This window comes from Acipenser ruthenus, chromosome 52 (genome assembly GCF_902713425.1).
Source record: "Acipenser ruthenus chromosome 52, fAciRut3.2 maternal haplotype, whole genome shotgun sequence".
Classification (NCBI taxonomy): Eukaryota; Metazoa; Chordata; class Actinopteri; order Acipenseriformes; family Acipenseridae; genus Acipenser; species Acipenser ruthenus.
Genome location: NC_081240.1, coordinates 6,757,158 through 6,781,681, shown reverse-complemented (window position 1 = coordinate 6,781,681; position 24,524 = coordinate 6,757,158). Strand labels below are relative to the sequence as shown.

Below are 24,524 nucleotides of genomic sequence, written 5' to 3'. Positions count from 1 at the left end.
TAAAAGAAGCAATTCAGACAGACTTCAGTTCTGGAGCAGGAACATTACTGAGCTGCATGTCTTGAAGCAAAGGTGGCTGATGGGAAACCTCCTCCTGAAAGTAATTAAAAAAACACAAACAGTCATTTTAATTATAATGAAAAACATTTATTGAAAATTAAATAAATCACATGAAAGCACCGTGCAGCCAGTCTACCCAGGCTAAGTGCTTGAGAAAGAGAGAGGGAGAGAGGTCTAAAGGGAAGGGGTGTATATCTCACTGCTCATGAACACACTGCTCCCAGGTAGGAAACCCACTGATCCTCAAATACTGCTCCTAGTGATTTCACACAGGTGGCTGGTGGTCAAAATAAATGGGGAGGCAGAAGAAAAGCAGAGGTCTTGGGGTCCCCTTCAGCCCCCAGCAGCAGAAGAATCATATTATTCTATTCTGACTGACAACACTTTTCATCTCTTCTGAACATTTTCCCCCAATTCAAAGCTGTTAAACACAGCCAGCAGAACAAAGAGAACTGCAGCCCATCGTAATTGATTCTAATAAACGTGACTGTTACACGCTGCCAGCGTATGTTTAAAATACAACATTAATACAGCATTTAGATTTCAAGTCACTTTAACATACTTTGCATAAAATATTTTCTAAGCAAAGTTGTTAAAGTAGGAGAAAGGCAGATACTAATCAAGCTCACCCTATCCACTTCATCTGATCAACTTAATAAATGAACAACAGAATAATTAGATACCGTTCTGTACATACAAAACTGATCTGTTTAATATAAAAGAAGCAATTCAGGCAGGCTTCAGTTCTGGAGCAGGAACATTACTGAGCTGTATGTCTTGAAGCAAAGGTGGTTGACGGAAAACCTCCTCCCAAAAGTAATTAAAAAAGCACAAACAGTAATTTTAATTATAATTAAACATGTTAGTAACAGCATTTATAATGCGGTATAAATACTGAATAGACGATACAAGACTTTTGCAATGAATGAAAATATAAAACTGTATATTAGCTGTAAACAAATCAGGACAACTCACATTAAACACAAATGATTTACACTTCATTGTCTGGGTCATTTATTTTTGTATTTCAAATTAATCTGCTTATTGAATAAGGTTTTTCATTAAAAAAACACCTGCCATAGCAGTGTCAATATGGTGTAGGGCCTCCATGGACAGCCAGCACGGCACTGTTTGGAATGTCCTTTCAGCTCATGTTGTACAGCAGGTGACATTATCCAGGTAAGTCCCTTTTTGACGGCAGGTTTTACATGGAAAAGAAAAACATTAATGAAAAATCAATTAACCCTCACAGGGTGTGGTTGAATGCAAAATATTTTTCCATTACATCTTTTGAATGTACTTAATGCATTATAGGGTTAACATGGATAAATCTACACCAGTTCTTATAATGATGCTCATTGTATTTCTCCAAACACCTGTATTATCTGCACATGTATGTAATCTGTACCAAACAATGTGTTTGTTATTAGCAGAATAAATGTGTATTCCAGTTAAGAATGTGGAAATACATTGTGATGCTCCTCACTGGCCCTGGCTGCTTTCTGCTTCACACAGGCTTGCTTCAGTGTGCTGCCTTTCTGACTCATCCTGACTTCCTCCTTCACATTGTCTGTGGTACACACCTCAATATATTAAACTGTAAGAAAATGTAACTCGTGAATTTTTTTATTGAATTTTAGTTTGGGGAATATGAATCTGGTTACAGACAATGTGACACAAATAAAGCTAAAAAGTAAACAATTTTTTTAAAACAAAAACAGTCTGGACTCGTATGTTGGTTAGCCACATCTAAAATGAAGAACAGACTTCAGTGCGTGCAGACAGAGATATACATGCTGTATGAATACGGGACTGAAAATAGCCAGAGGATTGAAGCACAGTTACATTGTTTACATGGATCTAAGAGGATGAATACAGCCCATGATTTTTAAACAGCTGCATTTCACTTCATTTTACAAGCTTGTGTGTTTTTTTAACAACTTCATCTTCACAGCAGACTAGTTCATCAAGGCAACTAACGTATAAAAAATTAACATTTATATGAAATAAATTACATGATTTCTACTGAAACCGGGGGTGTCACATACAGTAAATCTGTATAATGTATTTATAAAATAAACTTATATATATATTAAAGTATCTAAATCAATAGGTTTTAAATCTAAAGTAATTTAATGTTTGATTATGAGACCCCATATATATACAGTCCCATGAACACATACATTTCAATAATATAACGTGGCGATCCTGTGTGAGACAAAGTATAGGATTTCTGTCTCTGGAAGAAGTGGCTCAGCTGTTTATTGTACTGCTCTGGTCTGTTGTCAGTCTTCCACTAGCTTCATTACTCAGTCCTTACCTAGTTTCACATGTACTCTTTGTAACCCCCAACTGCCTGTAGTTGCAGAACTTAGGCTGTGGTTTTTCATTTTTCCTATGCTTAACCCGACATGACCGCTTGTTCTGCTTTTACATATCAGATGCACGTGGTTTCTGTTCTCACATGTATGTATATACATGCAAGATTGTCTGTTTGTCTCTTTCTCAGAAAACCATATTTTCATACTCCTCAAATATCATACGTTCCTTTGTGGTATTGTCAGCCACATTCAATTATGTGAAAAGTTCAATAGAGAGTCCAGTTCATTATTATTATTAGTAGTATCATTATTATTATTATTACAATAGGACCTCGGTTTACTTATCATCCGAAGGACGCCACTAAACTTACCAGTTCAATATTCCACTTACCTGGGATCATGTTCAGAGCCCTGAGGTATCCCTGTTCATCTGGGCTGCCTTCTGTCAGACATAAGAGTTAGGGTGAGCTCAAAGGTCCAGTATGGGTCTTGTATGAAGGATCGCAGTGTCTTTACTGATTCTTCATACAATTGTAAACCCCTTAGACTCAATAATTCATATCTATTGAAATCTATGGCTGGATCGGCTATCATATTGCCCTTACTAGTAAAAGGAAACAGGACAGCTCACGCGATTTTGAAGGCTCTCTGCGAAAAAAAAGGGGGGGGGGGTTATACATATTTTATTACCAGAGAAAGCTGTGTGTCTGTAGGTAAGTGCCAGTGTAGAAAGCTGTGTGTCTGTAGGTGAGTGCCAGTGTAGAAAGCTGTGTGTCTGTAGGTGAGTGCCAGTGTAGAAAGCTGTGTGTCTGTAGGTGAGTGCCAGTGTAGAAAGCTGTGTGTCTGTAGGTGAGTGCCAGTGTAGAAAGCTGTGTGTCTGTAGGTGAGTGCCAGTGTAGAAAGCTGTGTGTCTGTAGGTGAGTGCCAGTGTAGAAAGCTGTGTGTCTGTAGGTAAGTGCCAGTGTAGAAAGCTGTGTGTCTGTAGGTGAATGCCAGTGTAGAAAGCTGTGTGTCTGTAGGTAAGTGCCAGTGTAGAAAGCTGTGTGTCTGTAGGTAAGTGCCAGTGTAGAAAGCTGTGTGTCTGTAGGTAAGTGCCAGTGTAGAAAGCTGTGTGTCTGTAGGTGAGTGCCAGTGTAGAAAGCTGTGTGTCTGTAGCTGAGTGCCAGTGTAGAAAGCTGTGTGTCTGTAGGTGAGTGCCAGTGTAGAAAGCTGTGTGTCTGTAGGTGAGTGCCAGTGTAGAAAGCTGTGTGTCTGTAGGTAAGTGCCAGTGTAGAAAGCTGTGTGTCTATAGGTAAGTGCCAGTGTAGAAAGCTGTGTGTCTGTAGGTAAGTGCCAGTGTAGAAAGCTGTGTGTCTGTAGGTAAGTGCCAGTGTAGAAAGCTGTGTGTCTGTAGGTGAGTGCCAGTGTAGAAAGCTGTGTGTCTGTAGGTAAGTGCCAGTGTAGAAAGCTGTGTGTCTGTAGGTGAGTGCCAGTGTAGAAAGCTGTGTGTCTGTAGGTAAGTGCCAGTGTAGAAAGCTGTGTGTCTGTAGGTGAATGCCAGTGTAGAAAGCTGTGTGTCTGTAGGTAAGTGCCAGTGTAGAAAGCTGTGTGTCTGTAGGTAAGTGCCAGTGTAGAAAGCTGTGTGTCTGTAGGTGAGTGCCAGTGTAGAAAGCTGTGTGTCTGTAGGTAAGTGCCAGTGTAGAAAGCTGTGTGTCTGTAGGTAAGTGCCAGTGTAGAAAGCTGTGTGTCTGTAGGTAAGTGCCAGTGTAGAAAGCTGTGTGTCTGTAGGTGAGTGCTAGTGTAGAAAGATGTGTGTCTGTAGGTAAGTGCCAGTGAAGAAAGCTGTGTGTCTGTAGGTAAGTGCCAGTGTAAAAAGCTGTGTGTCTGTAGGTAAGTGCCAGTGTAGAAAGCTGTGTGTCTGTAGGTAAGTGCCAGTGAAGAAAGCTGTGTGTCTATAGGTAAGTGCCAGTGAAGAAAGCTGTGTGTCTGTAGGTAAGTGCCAGTGTAGAAAGCTGTGCGTCTGTAGGTAAGTGCCAGTGTAGAAAGCTGTGTGTCTGTAGGTAAGTGCCAGTGTAGAAAGCTGTGTGTCTGTAGGTGAGTGCCAGTGTAGAAAGCTGGGTGTCTGTAGGTAAGTGCCAGTGTAGAGGTTCCTGAGGGAAGGGGGGCATCTTTTTAAAAGGGGCAGTGAGGCACCATTGAAAACTTCAAACGCCAGGTTTTCAATACACAATCTAGAACTTTACATAAGCATAAGCCATATTGGCTAGCTTATCATAAGGGAACACATTGTGTTCTATCTATATATAGCCCCACATGCACCACAGTAGTGAGAATGTTGTTATGTACGGTGACAGGGATTACCCTGTCTCTGGTTCTTAACTGGATGTGTGCCTTCATGGACGTTGCTGGGACGCGCAACAGGAGATGTGTTGCTAGGCAACTAATTGAGTATGTAGGCTCGGCCAGCGCTGTCCTGATTGGGGGGTCCTGGTTGGCTGGGGGCAGTGCCCGTGAAAGCAGCATGGAGCTCAAAAAGAGTCTGTGCCACGGCTCGGGGCTGAAACATTAAACATATCTTAATTTGGAGGAAAAAAACTAATTGGCCACCATTCTTAAATATAATCCCTCCTATTTTTTAGCCTTAATTCTTGTCATAAAATATGATCAATCAAAACAGTTGTTTATATGAAATAAATGACATGATTTCTACTTAAACCGGGGGTGTACTTGTTTTAAAGCATTTATTTTTGTATTTATTTTAAATCTGGTCTCTGCTGCACCAGCATTTTGCCCAGTACTACAATTCCACAATAGACTGCAGAGATGACGCATGTCTAAGGAAACAAGAAAAGTGGGAATCAAAAGTATTGTTAGAAAATGATGTTCTAATGTTCATTCACACATGGTTTATTTAGATTTCAGAAAGCTTGTGACAAAGTCCTGCATAAAAGATTAATTCTCATACTGAAGACAGTAGGGATTCAAGGAAATGCATGCACATGGATTAGGGAGTGGTTAACATGTAGAAAACAGAAAGTACTGATTAGAGGAGAAACCTCAAGATGGAGCAACGTAACCAGTGGAGTACCACAGGGATCAGTATTAGGTCCTCTGCTATTCCTAATCGACATTAATGACTTAGATTCTGGTATAGTAAGCAAACTTGTTAAATTTGCAGATGAGCCAAAAATAGGAGGAGTGGCAAACACTGTTGCATTCAGAACTGGGCAGACACATGGCAAAAGACATTTAATAGAGAAAAGTGTAAGGTACTGCACGCAGGCAATAAAAATGTGCATTATAAATATCATATGGGAGATAGTGAAATTGAAGAAGGAATCTATGAAAAAGACCTAGGAGTTTATGTTGACTCCGAAATGTCTTCATCTGAAGCTATAAAAAAGGCCAACAAGATGCTCAGATATATTGCGAGAAGTGTTGAGTTTAAATCAATGGAAGTAATGTTAAAACTTTACAATGCATTAGTAAGACCTCACCTAGAATATTGTGTTCAGTTCTGGTCACCTCGTTACAAAACGGATATTGCTGCTCTAGAAAGAGTGCAAAGAACAGCAACCAGAATTATCCCAGGTTTAAAAGGCATGTCATATGCAGACAGGCTAAAAGAAATAAATCTATTCAGTCTTGAATAAAGAAGACTATGCGGCGATCTGATTCAAACATTCAAAATCCTAAAAGGTATAGACAATGTCGACCCAGGGGACTTTTTTGACCTGAAAAAAGAAACAAGGACCAGGGGTCACAAATGGAGATAAGATAAAGGGGCATTCAGAACAGAAAAAAGGAGGCACTTTTTCACACAGAGAATTGTGAGGGTCTGGAACCAACTCCCCAGTAATGTTGTTGAAGCTGACATCCTGGGATCCTTCAAGAAGCTGCTTGATGAGATTCTGGGATCAATAAGCTACTAACAACCAAACGAGCAAGATGGGCTGAATGGCCTCCTCTCGTTTGTAAACTTTCTTATGTTCTTATATATTTATCCTTCCTTCAGGCCTCAAGTAGACATTAGAAAATACAATCTGTCACAAACAGTAAATCTGTATAATTTATTCATATATCAGACTTACTGTATATATATATATATATATATATATATATATATATATATATATATATATATATATATATATATATATATTAAAGTATCTAAATCAATAGGTTTAAATCTAAAGTAATTTAATGTTTGATTATGAGACCCCATATATATACAGTCCCATGAACACATACATTTCAATAATATAGCATGGCGATCCTGTGTGAGACAAAGTATAGGATTTCTATCTCTGGAAGAAGTGGCTCAGGTGTTTATTGTACTGCTCTGGTCTGTTGTCAGTCTTCCACTAGCTTCATTACTCAGTCCTCCCTAGTTTCACATGCACTCTTTGTAACCCTCTTTGTTGCAGAACTTAGGCTGTGGTTTTTCACCTTTTCTATGCTTAACCCGACACGACCGCTTGTTCTGCTTTTACCTATCAGATGCTTGTGGTTTCTGTTCTTGCATGTATGTAGAAACGTGCAAGATTGTCTGTTTGTCTCTTTCTCAGAAAACCATATTTTCATACTCCTCACATCTCACACGTTCCTTTGTGGTATTGTCAGCCACCTTCAGTTATGTGAAAAGTTCAATAGAGAGTCCAGTTCATTATTATTATTATTATTATTATTATTATTATTATTATTATTATTATTATTATTATTATTAATTAGTCTTTTAGCAGACACTTTTATCCAAAGCGACTTCCCTAGCCTAGTGGCTGAACTATGCATCACAAATGCTGCTGCTGCAGAGTCACTTACAATAGGTCCTCGGTTTACTTCTCATCTGAAGGATGCCACTAAACTTACCAGTTCAATATTCCACTTACCTGGGATCATGTTCAGAGCCCTGAGGTATCCCTGTTCGTCTGGGCCTTCTGTCAGACATAAGAGTTCCAGGGTATCTTCGGGTGAGCTCAAAGGTCCAGTATGGGTCTTGTATGAAGGATCGCAGTGTCTTTATGGCTGTGGTAGTTTATGTTGGTAATAGTTGTGGGTTAGGTAGTAAAATATGAAACAGTATGTGAAAAAAATAATAACAGAGCATCGACATACATTATAAATATCATGTAGTATTACATCTGATAGGTAAAAGCATCATCTTTCATATATTCATTTAAAATCTCCTGTAGAGAGGAGGTCATCCATGTTCTTTTTAGTTTTGTGGTTATTATTTAGCAGACGCATTTATCCAAGGCAAAATTTTGTGGAAATCAAATTGAAGTTTACTTAACTGATTGGTTTTCCTTTTAATAAGGTAAATGCCAGTGTAGAAAGCTGTGTGTCTGTAGGTAAGTGCCAGTGTAGAAAGCTGTGTGTCTGTAGGTGAGTGCCAGTGTAGAAAGCTGTGTGTCTGTAGGTAAGTGCCAGTGTAGAAAGCTGTGTGTCTGTAGGTAAGTGCCAGTGTGGAAAGCTGTGTGTCTGTAGGTAAGTGCCAGTGTAGAAAGCTGTGTGTCTGTAGGTAAGTGCCAGTGTAGAAAGCTGTGTGTCTGTAGGTAAGTGCCAGTGTAGAAAGCTGTGTGTCTGTAGGTAAGTGCCAGTGTAGAAAGCTGTGTGTCTGTAGGTAAGTGCCAGTGTAGAAAGCTGTGTGTCTGTAGGTGAGTGCCAGTGTAGAAAGCTGTGTGTCTGTAGGTACACACCTCAATATATTAAACTGAAAGGAAAAAGAAAACATTGTGATTGTTTTAAATTAATTTTAGTTAGGGGAACATGAATCTGGCTACAGACAATACACCGTGGCACAAATAAAGCTCACAAATAAACTTATTTTTTAAAACAAAGATAATCTGGACTCTTATTTTGGTTAGCCACATCTAAAATGTAGAACAGACTTCAGCGGGTGCAGACAGATATACATGCTTTATGAATAAAGGATTAAAAATAACCACAGCACTGAAGCGCAGTTAAATTGTTTAACAGATCAACATGCTTAATCATTATGTCCCATGATTTTTAGACAGTTGCATTTCACTTCACTTTACAACCGTGTGTGTTTTAAAAACATATCCATAACAACTTAATCTTCACAGCAGACTAGTTAATCTTCACAAGGTAACTATTTTTGTATTTATTTTAAATCTGATCTCTGCTGCTGCAACATTTTGCCCAGGACTACAATTCCACAATTGACTGCAGAGATGACGCATGTCTAAGGAAACAAGCAAAGTTGGAATCAAAAGGATTGTTAGAAAAATGACATTCTAATGTTCATTCACACATATATTTAGCCTTGCTTCAGGCCTCAAGTTGACATTAGAAAATACAATCTGTCACATACAGTTCATGTGTGTAATTTATTCATATATCAAGCTAAACATATACAGTGCCTATAGAAAGCCTACACCCCTTGAACTTCTTTTACATTTTGTTGTGTCAGTGCCTTAGAGTTTCATGCATTTAAATGAGGATTTTTTTCCACTTATCTACACACTGTTAAGGGGAAAAAAGTTTTATATAGTTTTAATATTAAAAATACAAAACTGAAAGATCATAATTGGATAAGTCTCCAGCCCCCTCAGTTAATACTTGGTGGAAGCACGTTTGGCAGCAATTACAGCTGTGAGTCTGTTGGGATAGGTCTCTACCAACTTTGCACACCTAGATTTGGCAATATTCTTTACAAAACTGTTCAAGCTCTGTCAAGTTCCTTGGGGATAGACAGCAATCGATAGTTGTCAAGTTCCTTGGGGATAAACAGCGTTGATAGACAGCAATCTTCAAGTCATGCCACACATTTTCGATTGGATTTAGGTCGGGGCTCTGACTGGGCCACTCAAGGACATTTACATTTTTGTTCCTTAGCCACTCCAGTGTAGCTTTGGCTGTGTGCTTTGCGTCGTTGTCATGTTGAAAGGTGAACTTCCATCCCAGTTTCAGCTTTCTTGCAGAGGGCAGCAGGTTTTACTCAAGGACTTCTCTGTACTTTGTTCCATTAATTTTCCCTTCTATCCTGACAAATGCCCCAGTCCCTGCTGATGAGAAACATCCCCATAACATGATGCTGCCACCACCATGCTTCACAGTAGGGATGGTTTTCTTTGGGCGATGCGCTGTGTTGGGTTTGCACCAAACATAACGCTTTGCATTTATGCCAAAAAGTTCCATTTTAGTTTCGTCAGACCACAAAACTTTTTGCCACATGGCTACAGAATCTCCTGAGTGTTTTTTTTGCATACTTCAAACGGGATTCAAGGTGGGCTTTCTTGAGTAATGGCTTCCTTTTTGCCACCCTACCATACAGGCCATATTTTTTGGAGTGCTTGGGATATTGTTGTCACATGCACACTTTGACCAGTCTTGGCCATAAAAGCCTGTAGCTCTTGTAAAGTTGCCATTGGCCTCTTGGTAGCCTGTCTGATCAGTCTCCTTCTTGCTCGGTCTTCCAGTTTGGAGGGACGGCCTGATCTAGGCAGGGTCTTGGTGGTTCCATACACCTTCCACTTCTTAATAATAGTCTTGACCATGTTCCAAGGGATATTCAAGGCCTTTGATATTTTTTTATACCCATCCCCTGATCTGTGCCTGGTGCTCATGGTTGAGTCTTTGCTTTGAAATGCACTACCCAGCAGAGGGAACCTACATGAACTGCTGAATTTATCCTGAAATCATATGAATCATTACAATTTAACACAGGTGGAGGCCACTTAACTTGGTGTGTGATTTTGAAGGCTATTGGTTACATCTGGGCTAATTTAGGATTGCTATTACAAAGGGGGTGGACACTTATCCAACCAAGCTATTTCAGTTTTTATTTTTTAATTTATTTTCTACAAATTTCTAAAATATTTTTTTCACTTGGAGGTTGTGGGGTAGGATGTGTAGATAAATGAAAAAAAAAACTATTTTAATGCATTTTAATTCCAGACTAGGGCAACAAAAGGTGAACATTTTGAAAGGGGGTGTAGACTTTCTATAGGGACTGTATATTATTTTAAATTATTTAAACAAATAGGTTTTACATCGAATGGTCATTTAGTCGAATGGTCATGTCAGCGATCTTCAATTAATGTGAAAAGTTCAATAGAGTCCAGTTCAATGTTATGTACAATTGATATGTGATCCTTCAGTCCCCACCTCGATACCTTCCTTTAGGAATGTAGTAGAGCTTCATCTTCATTAGGATGCATTGAGCTCCGACTTGGATCTTCATCTTCATTAGGATGCATTGAGCTCTGACTCGGATCTTGCTCAGTTGCCCCTAAACTTGCAAGTTCAATATTCCACTTACCAGTGATCATGTTAAGTTGGTGAGAAAGTATGGCGAGAGTCCCAAGGTATCCCCTAAAATAACACTGAAGACATCACCCTGTCATGAATAGAATAACACTGATTCCATGAAGACATCACCCTGTCAGCAGAATAGAATAACACTGATTCCATGAAGACATCACCCTGTCAGCAGAATAGAATAACACTGATTCCATGAAGACATCACCCTGTCAGCAGAATAGAATAACACTGATTCCATGAAGACATCACCCTGTCAGCAGAATAGAATAACACTGATTCCATGAAGACATCACCCTGTCAGCAGAATAGAATAACACTGATTACAGGGTGTGGCAATGTGCCCCGCCCCTGTGTGCATTTGTGTATTATGTGTTGTATGTTGCGTGCGTGTGTAAATGTTGGTGTATAGATTGGTACACGGGATATAAACGGGTCTGTGTTTCACGTGTGATTTAAAAAGGTAGATTTGTATTTAGGCACAAGGAGGGCACAAATCACTTCACGTGCTGGTTAAATGTAATATGTGAGCACGGGGTTGCACAGAATTAATTCACGTGCTGGGATTCAAGTGAATAATTAATTAGTAATTGAATCCCAGCACAACAGTATATATAGATGCACATTTTCATTCAGTCGGGGTTAGGTGTTCAGTGAGTGGAGAACGGGTGTGGAGCGGAGGTAAATGTTAATGAAAAGAAGAAGTAGTAGTTGTTTTCACTCACCGTGTTTGTTCGTCTGTCTGTTGTGCACTGTCTAGTCCGTTTTGTTTGTCTATTTATTTTGGCGCAAGTGCCGTGTCCTGTTTTGTGTTCTGTTCAAACCTTTTATTTTCTGTGCTGTTTTATTAAATGCTGAGCGCGATCACGCGTTCAGCCTCACCAAAACCCCAAGTCTCTGCTGTTTATTTCCTGGCTCTGGTCTGACGCCACCCACTCCGGCCGTCTTTGTGACACGTGGTGTCAGAAGTGGGATAATAGCGCCTCCAAGCGTCAGACCAGGAGAGGGGGTTTTGTAAAAAAAAAAAAAAAAAAAAAAAAATAGTAAAGCGAGGATGGGAAGAAAGACCTGCAGGAAGCAGCAGAAGCAGCAACAACAACAGCTGCAGCCCTCATCCTGCATGCCGGGCTGGGAGGAGGACAGCCACAACGGGGCAGTAGCCACCCCTCTACCCCCACTGCCACCGGGTTCCCCACCGTCCCGGGAAATATGGGACTGGCTGGTGCACCCCGAGGGGAACTTCGCCAGTGACCTCCCCTGGGTTATTCACGCGCTGCAGATGCGAGATGGGAAACGATGGGAGGACTGGGAGCAACAACACAACCCGGCATCCGTTCGTGACCTCACCATGGTGGTGCTGGGGTACCTAGCTGCAGACATGGGAGGGATGCCTTCCAGTGAGCAAGAGGGAGAGGAGCAGTCGCTGCCCTCTCCAGTGCCCGAGCGGGAGGAGCCTGAGCGTCCACAGCCCGAGCGGGAGGAGCCTGAGCGTCCACAGCCCGAGCGGGAGGAGCCTGAGCGTCCACAGCCCGAGAGGGAGAAGCCTGAGCGTCCACAGCCCAAAAGGGAGGAGCCTGAGCGTCCACAGCCCAAAAGGGAGGAGTCGGTGCGTCCACAGCCCAAAAAGGAGGAGGTCGGGGATGATGGCTGGGAGGTTTTTTTAAAGAACCTCGCGGCAGAGTTATGCCCTGGCTGTGGGGCTTATGGGCACACGTTAGCCATATGCCCCACCCAATATGAAGAGGAGGAACTAGCGCCCAGACGGGGGGGACCGCGAGCGTCCAGCGCCCAGACGGGGGGGACCGCGAGCGTCCAGCGCCCAGACGGGGGGACCGCGGGAATCCGAAGCCTGAGAGGCAGCTGTTCCCACCTTCACCAGCAGAGCAAGAATGCCTGCTGGTTTCCCCATCACAACCAGCAGAGGAAGAATGCCTGCTGGTTTCCCCAGCACAACCAGCAGAGGAAGAATGCCTGCTGGTTTCCCCAGCACAACCAGCAGAGGAAGAATGCCTGCTGGTTTCCCCAGCACAACCAGCAGAGGAAGAATGCCTGCTGGTTTCCCCAGCACAACCAGCAGAGGAAGAATGCCTGCTGGTTTCCCCAGCACAACCAGCAGAGGAAGAATACCTGCTGGTTTTCTCTTCAGAGGCAGAGCCGCACCAGTCCCCTGCAATAGGGGCGGAGCCGCACCAGTTCCCTGCAAGAGAGGCAGAGCAGCACCAGTCCCCTGGAAAAGGGGGAGACTACACGCTGCTCCCACCTCCATCGGCAGGAGACTACACACTGCTCCCACCTTCACCGGCAGGAGCAGAGCAGCCGGAGCTGCCTCTGTCTCCGCCACCTACACCGGCAGGAGCAGAGCAGCCGGAGCTGCCTCTGCCTCCGCCACCTACACCAGCAGGAGCAGAGCAGCAGGAGCTGCCTCTGCCTTCGCCACCACCACCGCCAGGAGCAGAGGAGCAGGAGCTGCCTCTGCCACTTCCAGGAGCAGAGGAGCAGGAGCTGCCTCTGCCTCCACCACTGCCAGAAGCAGAACAGCAGGAGCTGTCTCTGCTTCCCGTACCTCCACCACGGGGAGTACGGTGGCCGGAGCCCCAGAAAGGGGAGCTGTCGGCCACGAAGAAGGGGGAGGAGGTCTGGAGACCACCAACCCCAGCAGCAGTTTCGCTGCCGGAGATCGTGGGGGAGGTCCGGAGACCTGCTCCCACTGCAGCTTCTTTGCTGCTGGAAGTACTGTGGTCGGAGCCCCACCAAAGGGAGCTACCGGCTACAAAGACAGGGGGAGAGGTCAGGAGACCACTTTCCCCAGCAGCAGTTTCGCTGCAGGAATGGACCAGCATGCTGTCAGCCGTGCCACTACCGGCAGGGGTGCTGACAGCATGGCCAGCCATGGGCCCACTGAAGCCTCCCTTCCCAGCCCGAGACTTTGTCCTGGACTGCTGGATTTTTAAGGGGGGAGGTGGCCGTTGAGGCCATGTGTGCTGCGCACAAGGGGGGGTATATGTGGCAATGTGCCCCGCCCCTGTGTGCATTTGTGTATTATGTGTTGTATGTTGCGTGCGTGTGTAAATGTTGGTGTATAGATTGGTACACGGGATATAAACGGGTCTGTGTTTCACGTGTGATTTAAAAAGGTAGATTTGTATTTAGGCACGAGGAGGGCACAAATCACTTCACGTGCTGGTTAAATGTAATATGTGAGCACGGGGTTGCACAGAATTAATTCACGTGCTGGGATTCAAGTGAATAATTAATTAGTAATTGAATCCCAGCACAACAGTATATATAGATGCACATTTTCATTCAGTCGGGGTTAGGTGTTCAGTGAGTGGAGAACGGGTGTGGAGCGGAGGTAAATGTTAATGAAAAGAAGAAGTAGTAGTTGTTTTCACTCACCGTGTTTGTTCGTCTGTCTGTTGTGCACTGTCTAGTCCGTTTTGTTTGTCTATTTATTTTGGCGCAAGTGCCGTGTCCTGTTTTGTGTTCTGTTCAAACCTTTTATTTTCTGTGCTGTTTTATTAAATGCTGAGCGCGATCACGCGTTCAGCCTCACCAAAACCCCAAGTCTCTGCTGTTTATTTCCTGGCTCTGGTCTGACGCCACCCACTCCGGCCGTCTTTGTGACACAGGGTGATGTCACTGTTGTGAAGTTATAGGTGGGGAAAAAACAGGATGTTTTTGGAAAACCTATTATTCACAGGAAGTGGCCACTCTCTAAGTTCGACAACATGGCACCCGAGCAGAATTTTTCCACATAGGATCGGTTACAAAATTGCAAAATGTTTTTTTTGTACCTAAAACTGACAACCTTAGCCTTTGTAACTATAAATTGAAATGAAGATTAATTGCTTTTACTGTAAACTGTGTGTTTGTTTTGTAATGTGTCTCTCACCTGTGTCTCTATATGTGTGTGTCTCATTTCTGTGCTTGTGTGTTTCTGTGCATGGACTGTACATGCCTTTCTACACAGATGGCAATTTTATACCAGGGCATATCTCAGAACTCCAGCACAGTATGGCTAACCAGAACCTTCCCCAACTAAAACACTAAACAACACTAACCGTACATCACATCCCAGTTTCGTCACATCTGCTCCAGTCTTCATGGGTTTATCTGAAACATCTAATGTTCTCTTTGAGCTTATGTGTCTGTCTGTCTGTCTGTCTGTCTGCCTGTCTCTCTGTCTGTCTGTCTGTCTGTCTGTCTGTGCCACTGTGGCAAAGTGCCCCCCCTGTGTATGTTATATGTTACGTGTTGTGTGTAAATGTTGGTGTTTAGGCATTGGTACACGGGATATAAGCGGTCTGTGTTTCACGTGTGTGTAAATTGTATATTTGTATTTAGGCACGGGGATGGCACATCACATCACGTGCAAGTAAAAAGTAATATGTGAGCACGGGGAATTGCACTTTAATTAATTCACGTGCAGTTGTACCGAGATTCCAATTGAATGATTGACTAGCAATCGAATCTCGGTACAACTGCATAAAAGCTGCATGTTTTCACTCAGTCGGGGTTGGTGTTCGGTGAGTGGAGAACGGGTTAGGAGACGGAGGGTATTGTAAAGCAAAATAAGTAGTAAAAGAAGCTCACCGTGTTTGTCTGTGTAGTCCGTTTTGTTTGTCTGTTTATTTTGGCTCAAGTGCCGTGTCCTGTTTTTTGTGTTTGTATTCCAACCTTTTATTTTCTGTGTGTTTATTCATTAAATGCTGAGCGAAAGCATTCGCTCAGCTCCACCAAACTCCACCTCTCTCTGTCGTTTGTGTTCCTGTTTTTGCCCTGACGTCAGACCACTCGTCATCGCTGTCACACGTGGTGTCAGAACCGGGAAGACAGCGCCTCCAGGGCTCAGGCCAGAGCGGGAACCGCAGTTTTTTTTTTTCGGAAAACAAAAAAAAAAAAAACAAAAGGAGAAGAAATGGGGAGAAGAGGCTGGAGAAGAGCACAGGAGGGCAAAGGGAGAAAGGCGGAAGCCGGGCTGTGGTGTTTCGACTGTGGCCAAACTAGCCACACCACCATACCCTGCTCCGTCCACAGGACCCTACAGGCAATGGCCCAAAGACTGGGATGGGGGGAGTGGTGCCCTGGCTGTGGGGCATATGGGCACACGGTGGCCCTATGCCCCATGCAGGATGAAGAAGAGGAGCCCTTGTTGCCACGTCCTATGCCTGAAGGGGAGGAGCCTGAGCGTCCACAGCCCAAGTGGGAGGAGCCTGAGCGTCCACAGCCCAAGTGGGAGGAGCCTGAGCGTCCACAGCCCAAGTGGGAGGAGCCTGAGCGTCCACAGCCCAAGTGGGAGGAGCCTGAGCGTCCACAGCCCAAGTGGGAGGAGCCTGAGTGTCCACAGCCCAAGTGGGAGGAGCCTGAGCGTCCACAGCCCAAGCGGGAGGAGCCCGAACGTCCTACGCCTGAGTGGGAGGAGCCCGAACGTCCTACGCCTGAGTGGGAGGAGCCCGAACGTCCTACGCCTGAGTGGGGGGAGCCCGAACGTCCACAGCCCAAGAGGGGGGAGTCGGTGCGTCCACAGCCCAAGAGGGGGGAGTCAGTGCGTCCACAGCCCAAAAGGGAGGAGTCGGTGCGTCCACAGCCCAAAAGGGAGGAGTCGGTGCGTCCACAGCCCGAAGAGAGGGAAGTCGGGGCTTCCACAGCTCCAGGACCCAAGCTGCCAGCAGAGGGAGAATGTCTGCTGGTTTCCCCGTCAAAGGCGGAGCCGCACCAGTCCCCTGCAAGAGAGGCAGAGCAGCACCAGTCCCCTGGAAAAGGGGGAGACTACACGCTGCTCCCACCTCCATCGGCAGGAGACTACATGCTGCTCCCACCTTCACCAGCAGGAGCAGAGCAGCCGGAGCTGCCTCTGCCTCCGCCACCTCCACCGGCAGGAACAGAGCAGCAGGAGCTGCCTCTGCCTCCGCCACCTCCACCGGCAGGAACAGAGCAGCAGGAGCTGCCTCTGCCTCCGCCACCTCCACCGGACGGAGCAGAGCAGCAGGAGCTGCCTCTGCCTCCGCCACCTCCACCGCTTCCTCCACTAGGAGCAGAGCAGCAGGAGCTGCCTCTGCCTCCACCACCGCCAGGAGCAGAGGAGCAGGAGCTGCCTCTGCCTCCACCACCGCCAGGAGCAGAGGAGCAGGAGCTGCCTCTGCCTCCACCACCGCCAGGAGCAGAGGAGCAGGAGCTGCCTCTGCCTCCACCACCGCCAGGAGCAGAGGAGCAGGAGCTGCCTCTGCCTCCACCACCGCAAAGAGCAGAGGAGCAGGAGCTGCCTCTGCCTCCGCCATGTCCACCAGCAGAGGGTGAATGCCTGCTGGGTCCCTGTCCACCAGCAGAGGGTGAGTGCCTGCTGGTATCACTTCCCCCACCAGCAGAGGATGAATGCCTGCTGGTATCACTTCCCCCACCAGCAGAGGATGAATGCCTGCTGGTATCACTTTCCCCACCAGCAGAGGATGAATGCCTGCTGGTATCACTTCCCCCACCAGTAGAGGATGAACGCCTGCTGGTAGCACTTCCCCCACCGTCACGAGGAGAGGAGCAGGAGCTACCTCTCTCTTCACGAGAAAAACCAGGACTAGATGCTGGCGGTCCTCAGCAGCCCTTGCATAGGCTGCTGAGGGAAGCATGGGGAAGAACCGCCCGGCCGCAGAGGACGAGAAGCGGGCCAACACCCGCACCCCAGTTTGTCCTGACTCTCTGCCTCGCTTCGCCCAAGGATGCCCGCCTCGCTTCGCCCAAGGATGCCCGCCTCGCTTCGCCCAAGGATGCCCGCCACGCTTCGCCCAAGGATGTCTGTCTGGCATCGCCTGGGGTTGCCAGCCGCTCCGCATCGCCTGGGGTTGCCAGCCGCTCCGCATCGCCTGGGGTTGCCAGCCGCTCCGCATCGCCTGGGGTTGCCAGCCGCTCCGCATCGCCTGGGGCTGCCTGTTCCGCATCGCCTGGGGCTGCCTTTTGTTCCACACAGGGTGCAGGGTGCGAGGGAGAAGTGGAGCTCCCGCTGCCGCCTCTATGGCCAGGGGCTCCCCTCCCAAGTTCGCCTCCCGAGGGTCCGCTGCTGCTGCCGTCGCCTCCCGAGGGTCCGCTGCTGCTGCCGTCGCCTCCCGAGGGTCCGCTGCTGCTGCCGTCGCCTCCCGAGGGTCCGCTGCTGCTGCCGTCGCCTCCCGAGGGTCCGCTGCTGCTGCCGTCGCCTCCCGAGGGGCCGCTGCTGCTGCCGTCGCCTGGGGTCGCCAGGGATCCTGCTTCGCCTGAGGTCGTCGAGGGTCCTGCTTCGCCTGGGGTCGCCGGGGCCTCTGCTTTGCCTCGGGTCGCTACACTGTGGCCGGAGCTCCATGAAGGGGAGCTGCCGGCCATAAAGAAAGAGGGGGAGGTCAGGAGACCAGCTTCCCCAGCCGCATTTCCATGGCAGGAAACACGGTGGCCGGAGCCCCACGGAGGGGAGCTGGCGGCCACAAAGAAGGGGGGGGAAGTCAGGAGACCAGCTCCCCCCGCAGCAGTTTCGCTGCTGGAAATTGGGTGGCCGGAGCCCCACGGAGGGGAACTGCCGGCCATGAAGAAGGGGGGGGAGGTCAGGAGACCAGCTCCCCCAGCTGCTCTTTCGCGGCAGGAGATAGTGTGGCTGAAGCCCCGGAAGAGGGAGCTGCCAGCCACGAAGAATTGGGGGGTGCCAGACATTCCACCATGGCCACCCCCAGAAACAACTTGCTTCCCCCTCTTCCGGGACTTTGGGACTGAGGGGGGAGGTGGCCATTGAGGCCATGTGTGCGTTGCACAAGGGGGGGTATATGTGGCAAAGTGCCCCCCCTGTGTATGTTATATGTTACGTGTTGTGTGTAAATGTTGGTGTTTAGGCATTGGTACACGGGATATAAGCGGTCTGTGTTTCACGTGTGTGTAAATTGTATATTTGTATTTAGGCACGGGGATGGCACATCACATCACGTGCAAGTAAAAAGTAATATGTGAGCACGGGGAATTGCACTTTAATTAATTCACGTGCAGTTGTACCGAGATTCCAATTGAATGATTGACTAGCAATCGAATCTCGGTACAACTGCATAAAAGCTGCATGTTTTCACTCAGTCGGGGTTGGTGTTCGGTGAGTGGAGAACGGGTTAGGAGACGGAGGGTATTGTAAAGCAAAATAAGTAGTAAAAGAAGCTCACCGTGTTTGTCTGTGTAGTCCGTTTTGTTTGTCTGTTTATTTTGACCGCAAGTGCCGTGTCCTGTTTTTTGTGTTTGTATTCCAACCTTTTATTTTCTGTGTGTTTATTCATTAAATGCTGAGCGAAAGCATTCGCTCAGCTCCACCAAACTCCACCTCTCTCTGTCGTTTGTGTTCCTGTTTTTGCCCTGACGTCAGACCACTCGTCATCGCTGTCACAGCCACATAGCCCCCCAGATTGGAACCCAGGCATCCAGAGGAAGGTGAAAAGCAGGGATGAGAGGCTAGTGAATTAGCCCACTGTAGGACTTTTACAAGGAGAATAACAGGAGCCATGACTGAGACAAAAGAAGCTAATTCTTGTTACAAAAATGTCTCATATTTTTATGTTCTAGTAGGAACTTTAATAGGAGCAACAGTAGAGAAAGGGCAAAATGAAGAAATGAATAAAATGAAAACAGATCAAATTGTTATTTTGTCTTGATAAATGTATCACTTTCATTGGTCCCTCGACATCCTTTGTCCTTCTGTCTAAGAAATGTGTTAGACCGAATGCAAAGTCCCATGCATTTTAACTTGACACATGAGTTATCTCACATATTTGTGCAGTTACATAACAAACGCAACATTCACTTTATTTCAAACTTTATTAACATCTGGTATAGAGAACAGGAGAGAATGGGGAGAGAATGAATCTGTGCTGCAAATCTACCTCTTGACCTGGAAGGACTCTAAGTAAGGTTGGTGGTACGCCTTCACAGGGATGGGTCGACTCGATGGTAGGATGGTACCAGAAGTTGGCCATCTTGGCGAAAGGGCGTAGCTGTAAGACTGCAAACAACTATACTGTGATCAGCTGTGGTGAGTGCGGCGATTGGATAAAGCATGGCGCTGGGCTGATCACGGGGAGGAGTTTGGCAGTACAAAGGGGACACAGATATATGAGTAGGGACCCTTAGACTGAAATAATAACAAGCCAGGGCACTACTGTTGTGTTTTATATTGTAGAGGGAAACTGATTGGGATTTAGTGCTAACAAGCCAGCACAAGCACCCAGGATTTCAACACTGTCACAACACTGCGACCTGCACTTGCACTGGGAGCACCGGCCTTTTCATGAGCACTTGCATTATTGAGTATGCATTGTAAATAGGCCCTCTGTTTGGACATCACTTAATTCCTTGTTGTAATTGAGCAAATACTTTGGACTCTAATGAGCTTATGTTGACTGCAACCTCATGTGTGGGTCAAGGTAGGACGATTCATTAAATACATCAACAACACAAACTAAATATCAAGGTCATTCTGTTATAGTGCAATAACTGACTTTCACAACTTATGTAAGGTGAACCCAACAGGAGGTTTATTGTGTGGTTTTTGGAGTATCTGGAACATCGCGTCTCACTGCCGTAAAGCACACACCAACACTGCCTTACGGCATCATAACTTAGCAACACAAGCATGGCACACACTCACAACTCAAGACACAAACAGGGCGCTGCTGAGCGATTAACAACCAAACATAACACCTTCTATTAACAACCAAACATAACACATTCTATTAACAACCAAACATAACGCATTCTATTAACAACCAAACATAACGCATTCTATTAACAACCAAACATAACACATTCTATTAACAACCAAACATAACACATTCTATTAACAACCAAACATAACACATTCTATTAACAACCAAACATAACACATTCTATTAACAACCAAACATAACACATTCTATTAACAACCAAACATAACACATTCTATTTCCTTTTTTGTCCAGGCCTTGGGTGCTGAACCTAGCACTTTGGTTCTGTTTTATATTAGCGTGTGGAATATTGTCTGTGTGGACAAATTTAACCATTTAAGTGACTAATACAGACGTGCTCAAATTTGTTGGTACCCCTCCACAAAAAACGAAGAATGCACAATTTTCTCTGAAATAACTTGAAACTGACAAAAGTAATTGGCATCCACCATTGTTTATTCCATATTTAATAGAAATCAGACTTTGCTTTTGATTTTTTATTCAACATAATATTGTAAATAATAAAACAAATGAAAATGGCATGGACGAAAATGATGGGACCGCTAACCTAATATTTTGTTGCACAACCTTTAGAGGCAATCACTGCAATCAAACATTTTCTGTAGCTCTCAATGAGACTTCTGCACCTGTTAACAGGTAGTTTGGCCCACTCTTCCTGAGCAAACTGCTCCAGCTGTCTCAGGTTTGATGGGTGCCTTCTCCAGACTGCAAGTCTCAGCTCTTTCCATAGATGTTTGATAGGATTCAGATCAGGACTCATAGAAGGCCATTTCAGAATAGTCCAATGTTTTGTTCTTATCCATTCTTGGGTGCTTTTAGCTGTGTGTTTTGGGTCATTATCCTGTTGGAGGACCCATGACCTGCGACTGAGACAGAGCTTTCTGACACTGGGCAGTACGTTTCGCTCCAGAATGCCTTGATAGTCTTGAGATTTCATTGTGCCCTGCACAGATTCAAGGCACCCTGTGCCAGGCGCAGCAAAGCAGCTCCAAAACATAACCAAGCCTCCTCCATGTTTCACTGTAGGTATGGTGTTCTTTTCTTTGAAAGCTTCATTTTTTCATCTGTGAACATAGAGCTGATGTGACTTGCCAAAAAGCTCCAGTTTTGACTCATATGTCCAAAAGACATTCTCCCAGAAGGATTGTGGCTTGTCAATATGCATTTTAGCAAATTCCAGTCTGGCTTTTTTATGTTTTTCTTTCAAAACTGGAGTCCTCCTGGGTCTTCTTCCATGGAGCCCACTTTCACTCAAAAAGCGACGGATGGTGCGATCAGAAACTGACGTACCTTCACCTTGGAGTTCAGCTTGTATCTCTTTGGCAGTTATCCTTGGTTCTTTTTCTACCATTCGCACTATCCTTTTGTTCAATCTGGGGTTGATTTTCCTCTTGCGGCCGCGCCCAGGGAGGTTGGCTACAGTTCCATGGACCTTAAACTTCTTGATAATATTTGCAACTGTTGTCCCAGGAACATCAAGCTGCTTGGAGATGGTCTTGTAGCCTTTACCTTTACCAGGCTTGTCTATTATTTCCTTTCTGATCTCCTCAGACAACTCTCTCCTTTGCTTTCTCTGGTCCATGTTCAGTGTGGTGCACACAATGATACCAAACAGCACAGTGACTACTTTTCTCCATTTAAATAGGCTGAATGACTGATTACAAGATTGGAGACATGTGTGATACTAATTAAAGAAACTAATTAGTTTGAAATATCACTATAATCCAATTATTTATTATCTTTTCTAAGGGGTACCAACAAATGTGTCCGGGCCATTTTAGAATATCTTTGTAGAATAAGCAATAATTCATCTCTTTTCACAGCTTCTTTGCTTTATTCTATGACATACCAAAGGCATGCAAGTATACATGATAAAATAGCTTTTAATTTCATCACTTTTCAGGAGAAATGAAGCATTATTTCAATGAGCTGTAAGGGTACCAACAAATTTGAGCACGTCTGTACACAGGTGTAACCAGTATTTAAAGATCCGAGCCAGTCTTTTATGAAGAACCTGCATTAAGGGCTGTGGGTATCTTCTCTGTTCCAGAGTAGGCGGCACCACAAGGTGGAGTTGGAGCAGCCTAGTTGGGCTGCAGCATAAGGAACCAGAGCGACAAGAGTGGTGACAAGCCAGCCAACGAGAAAGGCTGTGAAGAGGAGAGCCAAAGGACAAGGATGCTAAAGTGGATCTTGCTGCTATTGAGGAGGAAAAGGAGAGAAGGAGGGAGGAGCGCTACACTGCGCTCATTGAACCGGTAGGGCTGGCACTTTCCACAACACCAGCCCCTACAGGAACACCAGCAATATCGGCACCGAAGGCTCGGGCGATGAAGATGTCGGCGGAGGATGACCCAGAGGCGTACCTGGTCGAGTCTGAGCATCTGGCCACCACCGTGTCATGGCCGTAGGAGTTCTGGGCGAGCCAGCTGAGACCCTGCCTGATCGGGGAGGCTCAGGCAGCCTACCAGACTATGAGCGACCTCAACGCTGCCAGTTACGAGAGACACTCCTAGGCCGAGACAGAACTGATAGTACAATTAACAGACTAAGTAGAGTAGTTTAATGTAGTTTAGCAGGGACGATGTTAGCTTCTGTTCTGTGCCAAACTACATCCCGTCGATCACGCTTACTAAAAATCCTGTGCAGAATGCGGTCAAGGGATTGTGGCAGAGTGTCCCGCCCCTTTGTTTATTATTTATTTATATTATGATTTATGTTTTATATTACGGCGAAGCGCTGGTTATTTGTTATTGTTTTTGTATTTTTAAAAACCTTGTGAGGATGCGTGACTGATCAGCTAGTGATTTATTTAACTAGCTGACAGTCACGCATCCTTATGAAACTCGTGCAGACGGTGACCATCTCCTGAGTTAATTCATTGATTAACTGTTGCTAATCAGGAGATGGTCACTGTATATAAACCTGCAGCTCTCTACCCTCAAGGAGAGTGTCAGAGGAGAGACGTAAGGTTGAGAGATTTAGAACCAAAACAATTGCTAGACGTGCTGGCTTAAAACCAACACGATACTTGTTTGTTTGGCCAACGTGCCTTTTTGTTTTGTTGTTTGTTTAATTTTTTTTGTTTGTTTTATTATTTAATAAAATAGCTGAGCGCCGTAGCGCTCAGTTTCACCACCGCCATTCATTGTTTGCCTTTGTTTACTTCCTGCTCCGTGACATCACTACCCACACGTCACTGCAACAACAAGCTCGGTCACATATGGTATCCTGCGTGGGACAAACAACGCCTCCAGGAACGCAGGACCAGGAAAGCAAAGGGTGGTTTTTTTGTTCTTTTTTTTTTCAAATCGTGTTTTTTGTGTTTGGAGGGAAAAAAGAAAATAAATAAAAATGGAAGGCTGGAGCTGCCCCACGCAATATGAAGAGGGGGAGCGTGAGCATCCAGCACCCAGAAGGGGGGGGCCATGCGGCAGCGCCCAGAAGGGGGGAGCCAGTGCGTCCAGCACCCAGAAGAGGGGGGGCCCGTGCGTCCAGCGCCCAGAAGGGGGGGGCCCGTGCGTCCAGCGCCCAGAAGGGGGGGGGCCCGTGCGTCCAGCGCCCAGAAGGGGGGGGCCCGTGCGTCCAGCGCCCAGAAGGGGGGAGCCCGTGCGTCCAGCACCCAGAAGGGGGGAGCCCGTGCGTCCAGTGCCCAGAAGGGGGGAACTCGGGTGGCCACACCCCAAGGGGGGAAGGCCCACAGGTCCAGAACATAGGTCTCCAGCAGCAGAGAGAGAATACCTGCTGCTTCTGCCTCCGCCACCTCCACCGCTTCCACCAGCAGAGCAGAGCAGCAGGAGCTGCCTCTGCCTCCACCACCTCCACCGCTTCCACCAGCAGAGCAGAGCAGCAGGAGCTGCCTCTGCCTCCACCACCTCCACTGCTTCCACCAGCAGGAGCAGAGCAGCAGGAGCTGCCTCTGCCTCTGCCACCTCCAGGCACTCTGTGTCATCGCTGTCACTGTTCAAAACCCTGTGGACTCTGGCGTGTGCCGAGAGAGCGTCCAAATAAAAGGACTGCAAAGAATCCAGGCGTCTCTCCTGTTTTCTGCCTCTTGCACAACGCTACAGCACGATCGAAGCGAGATGCAGCTGTTCTGACCTCGGATTTACCAACACCTTGGGAATGGAGGATGTTGGTTAACGTCTGAAAAGCCTGTAATGATTTTAAT

At 46.0% G+C, this 24,524-nt stretch overlaps 1 protein-coding gene across 1 annotated transcript in view; it reads left to right on the top strand.

The window, feature by feature from the left end:
• Window positions 1–24,524, top strand: part of LOC117965704 (E3 ubiquitin/ISG15 ligase TRIM25-like) — a 300,687-nt gene that overhangs the window by 124,255 nt on the left and 151,908 nt on the right. The gene's annotated exons all lie outside the window — the stretch shown is intronic.